The sequence below is a fragment of the Camellia sinensis genome, chromosome 9 (genome assembly GCF_055761805.1).
Source record: "Camellia sinensis isolate YWXY chromosome 9, ASM5576180v1, whole genome shotgun sequence".
NCBI lineage: Eukaryota > Viridiplantae > Streptophyta > Magnoliopsida > Ericales > Theaceae > Camellia > Camellia sinensis.
The window spans coordinates 141,597,848-141,611,108 of record NC_138969.1 but is presented as its reverse complement, the minus strand read 5'-3'; positions in this window follow the sequence as shown (position 1 = coordinate 141,611,108).

Genomic DNA, 13,261 nt, shown 5'->3' with positions numbered 1-13,261 from the left:
GTAGCCTTGAAGAAAATTTTCACTCAAATATTCTACCATCAGATAGTAAAAGCAAGAATGAGAAGTACTCAGCTTATCAACAGTTAAACTAAAAAAAATAGGATGCAAAAGATTAGTTATATTTCTGGTCCACACCCGGGCTTTCTAATACTCCTCTCATTGAAGGTGCTTTTGTGAGAATATTATGTTAATTATGGAAATATATCAATTAGGTTGATTGTATATTTTAGATTGATTGTGTGAATATTAGATTGATTGTATAGGGTTATTATTTCCTATTTCAGGTTAGGATTGCTATAAATATTGGTTGTAATCTTTGTATTAGCACAAGCTGAATATACTGGAAGATTTAGAAACTTATATGGTATCAGAGCTAGGGTTTCATTCAAACTCGTTGGTGGAAGCCCTTCCTGTGTTGCGAAGGTCTTCTCTGTGGTTCGTCGAAGTCGCGACATACTTCTGATCACTGGTCTGAAGTCACGACATCTTTGGTCAAGTCGCGACTCTCTGCTTTCTACCTTGCGCAAGCCTGTTCTCTCTCTGGTTCGCACCTAGTTCGTGGCCTCCCTCTCTCATCTTGGCTTCGCGAGTTCTCTCTCTGGTTCGCACCTGGTTCGCGATCTCTCTCTCGTCTCGGCTTCAGGTTCTCTCTGGATCTCTATGATTGATATTTGTGTTTGGGTCAAACCACTGTTTCTAGAAACTCTGCTTATTAGTATTTGGAACTAACTAGGTTCTAGATATTATAAGTTTGACCTAACTGGTTTTACTATACTTCATTTAGGTCCTTTATAATTAATTTTTTATAATATTGTCACCATGTCAGTCGACAAAAGTCAATCTATAACTTGCAAACTTACTGGAGCCAATTATGCTTATTGGTCCACTGTTATGAAAATTTTTTTGCTTGGTCGAAAAAAATGAGGATATGTTTTTGATTCTGTCTCTCGTCCATCAGATCCCAAAACGGATGGATATTAGGTTGCCTATGACACTTAGGATCGTGACAATGCCCAAGTTCTAACTTGGTTTCATAATGTTGTGGATGATCGCATTGGGATGATGTTCTCCAAATATACTACTGCCAAGGAGGTTTGGGTCTATTTACAGGGGGTTTATCAACAGTCCAACTTTGCCAAACGGTATGAGTTGGAAACAGCTCTTTAGAATGCTCATCAACGAGATCGGTCTATTCAGGATTTCTACATTGAGATGACGGGACTTTGGGATCAGCTTGCTCTCATGGAACCATCTAGTCTTAAGGTACTAGATGTCTATCTGCAGTTTCGGGAAAAGGATCATTTGGTGCAATTTTTAATGGCTCTTTCCCCTCAGTATGAGGCTATCCGTGGTGGCATCCTTCACCAGTCACCTCTTCCCTCTATGGATGCTATTGTTTATGAGCTCCTCTCCGAGAAAACCTGTCTTAAGACAGCCAGTCAGACTTTGTCTCCATCTGTCTTCTTGGCTCCTACTTAGCCTCTTCTATTGTCGACCCCTCTACCTCATCAGCTTCAAGGCAATGCAAAGCCCAAGAAGGGGCCACTAGCCTTTGATGAGTGTACTTTTTGCTACTAGAAGGGCCATTGGAAGTACAACTGTCCCAAGAAGGGGCGTCAGTCTGCTCAGTTTTCTCAGTCGCCTCAAACACAGTTTCGACCTCCTACTGCTTATACTGCATCTGCTTCGACTTCTGATCCTGACTTGGCTTCCTTGTGTGCCCAAATGGCTCAGCTTCAGCATCTCATGTCCACCTCTCAGCCATCCTCCTCTGTCTCTGCTTTTATCTCTCTTCATTCAGATTTGTTTGGGTCATCTTCAAGTATCTCCTCCTCTGTTTGGCTTTTTGACTCTGGTGCCTCTCATCATATGACTCATCACCTTTCCTTACTTCAAAATTGTATCCCTCATTCCTCTCCTATTACTGTTAATACTACTAATGAGTCTAGTATGCATGATCTATCTGTCGGGTCTGTCTTACCCTCTGCCATGTCTGTTGTTACTATTCCCTCTGTTTTTTATGTTCCTCAGCTATCTGTTAGTTTATTATCTATCAGTCAACTTGATATTTCTGGTTTTGTTGTTACATTTTCCTCTTCTGTCTGTTGTGTGCAGGATCGGGTGTCCAAGAAGCAGATTGGGACCGACCGTAGAGTTAGAAATCTCTATGTGGTAGAAAGCTTGCATCTCCCTCTATCCACCTCTCCTGTTGCTTTTTTCTCATTTTAGTTAGATTCTCAATCGAGTCAGTTTTACTTATGGCATTCTCGCCTAGGTCATTGGTCTGTTGACCACTTACGGTCTTTAGCTCAGTTAGGATTATTGGGTAAAGTTTCTCCTAGCCAAATTGATGAATGTCGGGGATGTAAACTTGTCAAAATGACAACTTTACCTTTTGATAAAAATACTTCAGTTTCTATTTCTCCATTTTCTCTTGTGTATATTGATGTCTGGGGACCCTCTCATACTCTCACTGAAGGGGGTGCCGCATACTATGTGTCTTTTGTTGTTGATTGCACCCGTTATACTTGGGTTTATCTTATGGCTCATAAATCTGACTTCTACCAAATATATCGTACATTTCAGTCTGTTACCCAAAAGACAACCTAAGAGGGGGGGAGAATTAGGTTTTACAAATAAAAGTAATAATACCCTAATAAAAATTATGACTAGCATGGTAGATAAATATAGTTAATGAAATAAAAATAATTAAAACAAGTGTTCTAACAACTATGTCAAGTAATGATTTTAGCACAATAAAAATATGAAATATAGTTATGCCAATTTAGATAAAATAAAGAGATGAGAGAGAGAGAGAGAGAGACAAACAAATTTATAGTGGTTCGACTTCAACTCGGCCTGCGTCCACTCCTCAAGTTTCACTTGAGATTTTCCACTATTCTCTAGCTTCACAGGGTGCTAGTAACCTTTTCACAGATGGAGCAATCCTCCACGGATTTTACACAGACTTTCTAAGTCAAAAAACACTGAGTGTACTACACTCTTACGAGGTTGAAAAGAAGGTGTTTTTGCTCTCACAGAAAGCTACAAGAATTATCTCTCAAAGATAAACATAAAAATGAAACTCTGATTTTTCTGTAACCCTCACACAGGAAAGATGGACTCAATGTATAATTTCTGAGGGAGGATGTAAACAAAAATTGAAGAACACTTCTCAGAGAATTTTTCAGAAAATAGATGAGAGTGATTTTAGATCAAAGAACATTTTCTGGTTTCTGTAAGTTGTTTGTAGTTGCTGTGTCTTGTTTACATCAGAGGCTTTGGTATATATAATAAAACTTATAGCTGTTGTCTTCATTTGAATATCTTCCATTCCATTATTACTAATTTGAACTTATGGGAGACAAGATCATTATTAATTTGAACTTGTGGGAGACAAGATCATTACTAATTTGAACTTTTTGAACTCCTGCTGTGCTGGGCTGTTTAAACCTCTATTTTGGACTGTTTGAACCTCTGTTTTTTATTTGAAATGAACTCCTGATTTAAGCAAATATTAAATACATTCTAACAACATTTAGGATACTAAATACATTCTAACATTATTTAGGATAAAAGTTTAGTAAGAAATAGTAAAATAAATTTTGATTCTATTTTTCTCTTCCAAATAAATTAAAACATAATTAAATAAATCATCAAAATAAATAAGTCTAACAATCTCTCCATTTTTTATGATGACACGCAATGATGTTTTGATTTGATTTGGGAGTAAGAAAAACTCCCCCTCAAGTCATGCTCACTGAATTCATTTCTAAATACATAGGTTAGCACATGTGTAATAAATAAGTTTTAATCAGAGACATGATATGAGACTTGAGATTAACCAACTATAAAAGAAAAAAAATTATAAATATTAGTTGGTCTATATCAGTTTAAAAAAAACACTACCATGATACCACAATACATAACATCATATTAGTTTGAAAAAAAATACCATAATATATAGCATCATAACATCAGAATAAAATACATAATATATAATATCATTACATCAGAATATAATAGATAATACATAATATCAGAATATAATACATAATATATAACATCATGACATCATAATATAATACATAATACATAATATCAGAATATAATACATAATATATAATATCATTAATTTTCCCCCCCTGTGACATTATCAAAAAGAAATCATGGCTCAGAATTTGGAGGAGGAGGAGGAGGAGGAGGAGGAAGAGAAAAATGATAATGATAAATGGCATTAAAAATAGATAATCAAAACATATATATGCATATATATACGATTCGCGCACACCTCTCTTTTCCGTCGAAAATTGCGTCGGACATGCGGCCTCGCTTTTGCATCAGCCGACCGATAAAAGCGAAACGGGTCAATCAACTGCCTCGGCTCTCTCTCCCTCTTGTCTTCTTCTCTTCCGTCTTCTTCTTCTTAATCACCCTCTTCTCTTTTCGAGTACATCTCTCTCGGCTACCACATGGCCGCATTCCGTCCCCTCACTCTTTTTCCAGACTTGAATGATCCCTCAAGCGCTGCGGGGCCGAGTGCCCTGGCTCCTACTATTCCCAACCTTCCTATGATGTTGATTGAGCAAATAATAGCAACGCAATTAGATATTGAAACCAATCATTTCACATTGACATCCTGTATGGAGACGGTGACTGCAGTCACAAAATTGGCTCATCGACTGCAGAACAGAACGAGTGTGCTCCACCAGGTCAACTCTCTCTGCTCCAACGCATGTACAAGGATGCGCGAGCAGAGATTTGCGCACTGAAGGCCGAAAATAAAGAGCTTAAACGGAAGACCACCTCCATGGCGCGATTTGGAGCAACGTCGTACTTGGCCTTTGATAGTCAGCGGGGAGTCGTCGCTCTCAGTGAAAACACGGAGGCAGAGTCTTCAAGGGTCGCCCAAGGCGATAAAAAAAAGAAGAGATCGGCGGAAGATGCGAGTAAGTGAGGTCGGCCAATGGGCGGAAAAATGAAAGGAATATATATATATATTTTTTTTTATGTAAATATGTATATTTTAATTTGTGTTTATTTTTATTTTTAATGTAAGCACTTGAAGATGAAATTAAAGTGTAGAAAATAATAAATAAAAATTAAGCCTAACGGCAAAACAAAATAATAATAATAATAATAAATAATGAAAAGAAAAAAAAAATGAAGCCTATTAGCAAAACAAAAAAAATAAAATAATACCAGCAGAAATTATACTTAATGAGACGTCGGTGTTGCTGGAAGGGTAATGAAAAAAAAAATACCATAAGGGTTTTAAAGAAAATCAATGTATGTAAAGTTAATTTTATCTCAAGATACAGAACTCAAAAAAAATTACATAGTTGAGAATAACAAATTGTTAAGGAGAATAAATGTATGAAGGACTGAAGAGCATTTAACTGATATAAATGTTTCCATATCAATGTAGCAATACATATATATCATTTTAACAAAAATTCAACTTTCACAGTCATAACAAAACTTTTTAAGTAAAAATCGACATTCTAAGCTCGCTATGAATAAAATTGAAGCGATCCTCGCTTAGGGATTTTGTGAAAATATTCGTCAATTGCTTGTCGGTGTTTACAAATTCAAGTACAATATCCTCTTTTTGAACATGATCTCTTAAAAAATAATGTCGAATTTCAATATGTTTTGCTCATGAGTGTTGAACTGGATTTTTGCTTAAATTGATGGCACTAGTATTATCACATTTAATAGGGATATGATCATAATGCAAATCAAAGTCCTCCAATTGTTGTTTCATCCAAAGTATTTGGGCACAACAACTTCCGGAAGCTATACATATTCAGCTTCGGCTGTTGAGCAACGAAATTTTGCTTTTTACTAAACCAAGATACTGATGAGTTACTAAGAAAGTGGCAAGTGTCACTGGTGCTTTTTCTATCAAGTTTGCATCCGGCAAAGTCAGCATTCGAGTAACTAATTAAATCAAATGCAACACCTCTAGGATAAAACAGTCCTAAATTTTGAGTGCCAACAAGATATCTAAAAATTCGTTTAACAGCACTAAGATGTGATTCCTTAGGATTTGATTGATATCTAGCACACATACAAACATTAAACATAATATCAGGTCTACTTGCAGTTAAATAAAGAAGTGAGCTGATCATACCTCGATATTTTGTTTGATCAATGGACTTACTTTTTTCATTCTTGTCAAGCTTAATGGATGTGCTCATAGGTGTTCCAACTACTTTTGAGTCATACATACCAAACTTTTTGAGTAGTTCTTTTGTGTACTTAGCTTGGTTGATAAAAATTCCTTCCTTACATTATTTGATTTGAAGCCTAAGGAAATAATTTAGCTCCCCCATCATGCTCATCTCAAACTCACCTTGCATACACTTAGCAAATTCCTTACACAAGATTTCATTAATAGCACCAAATATAATGTCATCCACATATATTTGCACAATAAATAAATCATCATTTTTAGTTTTAACAAAAAGTGTTGCGTCAATCGTTCCTCTAGAAAAATTATTTTCAATCAAAAATTTACTTAATCGTTCATACCATGCACGAGGTACTTGTTTCAAACCATATAAAGCTTTTGATAGTTTAAAAACATGATTTGGAAAAGCATGATCTTCAAAACCTAGGGGTTGTTTAACATAAACTTCCTCATTTATAAAACCATTTAAAAAGGCACTTTTTACATCCATTTGATAAAGTTTGAAATCTCTAAAACATGAAATACAAGTAACATGCGAATGGCTTCTAATCTAGCAACCGGAGCAAAGGTTTCATCGAAATCAATACCTTCTTCTTTATTGTATCCTTGTGCAACAAGTCTAGCCTTGTTTCTTATAATTGTGCCGGATTCATCAAGCTTGTTTCGAAAGATCCATTTGGTACCGATAATGGTATGATCTTTAGGTTTTGGCATAAGTTCCCACACTTTATTTCTCTCAAATTGGTTAAGCTCTTCATGTATAGTTATCATCCAATGTTCATCAAATTCGGCTTCTTGAAAGTTTTTAGGCTCAATCTGTGAGAGAAAAGCCAAGTTACTACAAATGTTTCTAAGTGAAGAGCAAGTTTCAATACCTTTTGTAGGGTCACCTAGGATTAAATCCTTAGGGTGATTATGAATAAACTTCCATTCTCTTGGAAAATCATCATTGTTTCCTCCTTCTTCTTGAGGTGGGAGAATAGGTTGTTCAATCTCTTTGTTCAACTTACATGGTTAGTTCTCTTCTTTGTAGATACTTGAATCTTCCACATTTAGTTCCAAATCTATATCATCACCAACAATTTGCTTTTCAGCAGAGATGTTAGTTTCATCAAATGTCACATGTACAGATTCTTTCACAACAAGAGTTCTTTTATTAAAAACATAATAAGCTTTGCTAGTTAAGGAATAGCTAAGAAAAATTGTTTCATCAGATTTTGAATCAAATTTACCTAAGTTATACTTATCATTATTATGCACAAAGCATTTACAACAAAAAACATGCAAGTGACTAATGTTGGGCTTTCTATCATGCCAAAGTTCATAAGGAGTCTTTTTGAGAATAAGTCTAATCAATGCATGATTTAAAATACAACATGCGGGTGAACGACTTCGGCCCAAAAATATTTAGGAAGATTATTTTTGTAAAGCATTGTTCTACTCATCTCTTCTAAAGTTCTATTCTTCCTTTCTACTACACCATTTTGTTGAGGGGTTCTAGGGGCTGAAAAATTATGTCCAATACCATGCTCATCACAAAACAATTCAAATTTCTCATTTTCAAGTTCTCTACCATGGTCAGTTCGAATATTAGTAATAAGAAAGCCTTTTTCATTTTGAATTCTACGATAGAGTTTTGTGAAAGAAGAAAATGTTTCATCTTTGTGTGCTAAAAACATAACCCATGTAAATCTTGAATAATCATCAACTATAATAAGACAATAATGTTTACCACCTAGACTAGATGTCCTTGAGGGACCAAATAAATTCATATGCAATAGTTGTAAAGGTCTAGTAGTGGAAATATGAGATTTTGATTTAAATAATGTTTTAGTTTGTTTTCCTTGTTGACAAGCACTACAAAGATGATTTTTTTCAAATTTAATTTTTGGAAGTTCAATAACCAAATCATTTCTCAAAAGTTTAGCAATTAAATCCATATGAGCATGACCAAGTCTTCTATGCCATAACCAACTATTTTCATTATTAACATATAAACATTTCGCTAGCATAGAGATCATTGACATGAAAAACATAAACATTATCATGACGATTACCAACGAATAAAGCTTTATGATCATTTGTGCTTTCAATTGTGCAATGTGATTTATCAAAAATAACTCGATTACCTTTATCATATAATTGACTAATACTAAGTAAGTTATGCTTAAGTCCATCAACAAGTAAAACATTTTCAATAGAAGGGTTAGGAGAAATACCGATGCTACCAATACTGATGATTTTTCCTTTCTTGTTGTCTCCAAAAGTAACAAATCCTCCATCTTTCGATGATAGTTTAGTAAAGAATGATTTATCTCCGGTCATGTGTCTGGAACACCCACTATCAAGGTACCACTTCCCTTCTTTAGCTTTGGACTTAAAGCAAACCAAATACAAGATGACAATCAAGTGTTGATTTTTGGTACCCATAGTTTCTTGGGTTCTTCTTGGTTAGTTTTGTTAGATCCCTTAATAATCCAAATCTTTTTGATTCTCATGCTCATATTCTTTTTGAATGGACAATAAGATATATAATGGTCTTTCTTTCTACAATAATGACAAGTAATATGAAGGTGTGTCATGAGAGGTGCATTTTCAAAAACTGTATTAAGATTTTTTTGTTTCTTAATAGGGTCATATCCAATGCCCACTTTATCGAAAATACATTTTTGATTTCCAAGAAGCATATTGAGATTATTTCTACATTTTACAAAATTTTCAAGCGATTTTGTTAAATCATCAATATTGTTTTTCAAAGTAGTTTTCTCATTAGAGATGGTATCAAAATCATTTTTCAAAACAATTTTTTCTTTCTTTAATTCTTCTACATTACTGGATAAAGATGCAGCAGATTTTTTTAACACATTATTTTTTGCACAAACTTTTCTAAATTCATCTTGTAATTCATCGAATGCACTTTCAAGTTCTTCATAAAGAATAGTTACCTCATCTTGAGTAGAGTCTTTATCTTCAAGAGCCATGAGACACAAGTTGGCTACTTCATTTTCAACTTCATCACTTAAGTTTTCATCTTCACTTTCTCCCCATGCTGCTACCATGACCTTCTTGTTCCTTTTGTAGTCTTTTCCATGATTTTTCAATTTTGGACAATCCATCTTTATATGTCCAGGATTTTTGCACTCATAGCAATTAATAGGTTCTTTCTTGTTATCTTTGTTGTACTCTTTCTTGAAAGGTCTTCTTCCTCCATAATTGTTTTTCTTGAAGTGCTTTTTGAGGTTTCTACTAAACATGTCATAACTTTCATCCTCACTGGAGTTTTCGCGTTCTTCTTCATTTGATGAGGCTTTGAATGCAATTCCACTTTTCTTTTTGCTTTTAACATCCTCATGTCCTTTCATGGTGATCTCATGAGTCATAAGAGAATCCATAAGCTCATCCAATTCAAGTGTGGAGAGATTTTTGGCTTCTATAATGGCGGTGACCTTTGCTTTCCAATCCTTTGGTAAACACCTAAGAATTTTTCTCACTAACTCATTGTTAGTATAAGTTTGCCAAGAGATTTCAAAGAGTTTACAATTTCAGTAAATCTAGTAAACATACTTGAAATAGATTCATCAGAATTCATTTTAAACAATTCATAACTATGAACAAGCATATTGATATGAGATTCCTCCTCTTGGTTTGTACCTTCATATGTTACCTCAAGTTTGTTCCAAATTTCTTTTTCCGAATCACAACTTGAAATTCTATTATACTCCTTAGAGTCTAATCCATAAACAAGGGTGAGTTTGGTTTTAACATTGGCTTGCAATAATTTGTGATCCCTCTCATCACATTCATCTTCTATTTTAGGTATACTAATATTGTCTACTAATTTGGTAGGAATTTTTAAACCTTTGGTGACAATAATCCACATAGCATAATCAGTGGCTTGTAGGTATAGGGTCATCTTATCCTTCCAATGACTATAGTTGTTTCCATCAAACAATGGTGGCCTATTTGTGGCTTGTCCTTCAGCTAAGGTTGCCACGGATCGAAACTCCCAAACGGTTAAATCTAAAACAAGAGTCTAGGCTCTGATACCAATTGTTACCCAAAAGACAACCTAAGAGGGAGGGTGAATTAGGTTTTTACAAATAAAAGTAATAATACCCTAATAAAAATTATGACTAGCACAGTAAATAAATATAGTTAATGAAATAAAAATAATTAAAACAAGTGTTCTAACAACTATGTCAATTAATGATTTTAGCACAATAAAAATATGAAATATAGCTATGGAAATTTAAACAAAATAAAGAGATAAGAGAGAGAGAGGCAAACAAATTTATAGTGGTTCGGCTTCAACTCGACCCACGTCCACTCCTCAAGTTTCACTTGAGATTTTTCACCATTCTCTAGCTACACTGGGTGCTAGCAGCCTTTTCACAGATGGAGCAATCCTCCACAGGTTTTACACAGACTTTCTAAGTCCAAAAACACTGAGTGTACTACACTTTTACAGGGTTAAAAAGAATGTGTTTTTGCTCTCACAAAAAGCTATAAGAATTACCTCTCAAAGATAGATATAAAAATAAAACTTCGATTTTTCTGTAACCCTCACATAGGAAAGATGGGCTTAAAGCTATATGACTCAATGTATAATTTTTTAGAGAGGATGTAAACAAAAATTGAAGCACACTTCTCAAAGAATTTTTCAGAAAATAGATGAGAGTGATTTTAGATCAAAGAATATTTTCTGGTTTCTGTAAGTTGTTTGTAGTTGCTGTGTCTTGTTAACATCAGAGGCTTTGGTATAAAATGAAACTTATAGCTGTTGTATTCATTTGAATATCTTCCACTCCATCATTACTAATTTGAACTTGTGGGAGACAAGATCATTACTGATTTGAACTTTTTGAACTCCTGCTGTGCTGGGCTGGGCTGTTTGAACCTCTATTTTGGACTGTTTGAACCTCTGTTTTTTGTTTGAAATGAACTCCTGATTTAAGCAAATATTAAATACATTCTAACAACATTTAGGATATTAAATACATTCTAACATTATTTAGGATAAAAGTTTAGTAAGAAATAGTAAAATAAATTTTGATTATATTTTTCTCTTCCAAATAAATTAAAACATAATTAAATAAATCATCAAAATAAATAAGTCTATCATAGTTTATGATCACTACACAGTTTGGGACTACCATTAAATTGTTATGATATGACTTGGATGGGGAATATTTTAAAACTGAGTTCTGTGAGTATTTGGCCAATTTGGGTACCATTCACTAAACTTCTTGTATTGATACACCTGCCAAAAATGGTTGAGCCGAGCGTAAACACCGTCATCTTCTTGAGACAACTAGGTCTCTTTTTCTCTCTACCTCAGTTCCAACTTCGTTTTAGGGAGAGGCAGTTCTTACTGCTGCTTTTATTTTTAACCGCATACCTACTCTTCTTCTTTCTGGTTGGTCTCCTTATGAAGCTCTGTTCTCTCAACTTCCCAATTACTCCCTCCTTTGTGTGTTTGGGTCTGCTTGTTTTGTCCTTCTTCCCCGTAAAGATTAGACCAAACTTAATGCCCGGTCTGTCATATTTGTCTTTTTGGGTTATAGTCTTACTCAAAAAGGCTATCGGTGTAACAACCCTATTTTCCGTCGTCTTTACGTCTCCTGTCATATTTCTTTTCTCAAACGTCTGCCTTACTTTCAGCTTCCTCATATCACTGCTTCAGTTTCTAAAGAGGATTTGGTTTACATTGATCCATTTCCTTCTAAGGTCCCTCATAGTGAGTACATTTCTACTGTTCCCCACGACTTTTCTCCATTGTCTCCTCATTTTCCCCAACCTACTCCTCCTCCTACTCTATTGTTATTTTATTCTCGTTGCCACGCTCTCCCTCCACTAGTTGTCTCTGCTCTTAATGCTGATCCTTATACGTTTGATCCTGCTGCACATCGATATCCTACTTGAGCGTGTCATCCTCCAAACAGGTTGGATTGGTCTAATACATGTTTTTCTGTTTCCTATCGTACTTTTTTGTCTGGTATTTATTCTTTTTCAGAACCTCAGTCTTACAAGGAGGCCTGTTAGGATCCCTATTAGATTTAAGTTATGGAGGATGAGTTGTCTGCTTTACAGAAAACTAGTACTTGAGAGTTGGTTCCTTTACCTGCTGGTAAGAATTTGGTTGGTTGCAAATGGATCTACAAAGTCAAGACTCATTCTGATGGTTCTCTTGAGCACTACAAAGCTCGTGTGGTTGCCAAAGGTTTCTCACAGAAGTATGGTATTGATTATGAGGAAACCTTTGCTCCTGTTGTCAAGATGGCTATTGTCTGTACTTTAATCTCTATCGCTGCTGTTTGTTCTTGGCCTCTTTATCAGATGGATGTTAAGAACGCTTTTCTTAATGGCCATCTCACCGAGGAGGTTTACATGTGCTCTGTATGGTCTGAAGCAGTCTCCTTGTGCTTGGTATGATTGCTTTCATTGCTGTTACTGCACTTGGTTTCATCCTTATGCTCAGGACTCTGCTTTATTTCTTCTCCACACCTCTGCTGGATTTGTTACCTTATTACTGTATGCGGATGATATGATCATCACTGGCTCTAACTCTTTTGTTATATTTGAGGTCAAGTAGCATATTTTCTGTACCTTTGAAATGAAAGATTTGGGCCCCTTACGGTATTTTCTTGGTATTGAGGTAGTTTCTTCTTCCAAGGGCTACTCTCTATCTCAGGCCAAGTATGCCAATGAGGTTATTCATCGTGCCCGTTTTACTGACCCTAAGATTTCTGATACCCCCATTAAGCTTAATGTGAAGCTTACCACTGCTGATGGTGTTCTTCTAGATGATCCTACTTTATATCAAGAGCTCGTGGGTTGCTTAGTTTATCTGACGGTTACTCACCCTGATCTTGCCTAAGCTGTTCATATGGTTAGTCAGTTCGTTTATGCTCCTCGTTCTACCTATTGGGCTGCTTTGGTTCGGATTCTTTGCTATTTTCGGGGTACTATCTTTCAGGATTTACTGTTGTCTTTTACTTCCTCTTTGGACTTGGTGGCTTATGCTGATTCTGATTGGGTTGGTGATGTCACCGATCGTAACTCTAC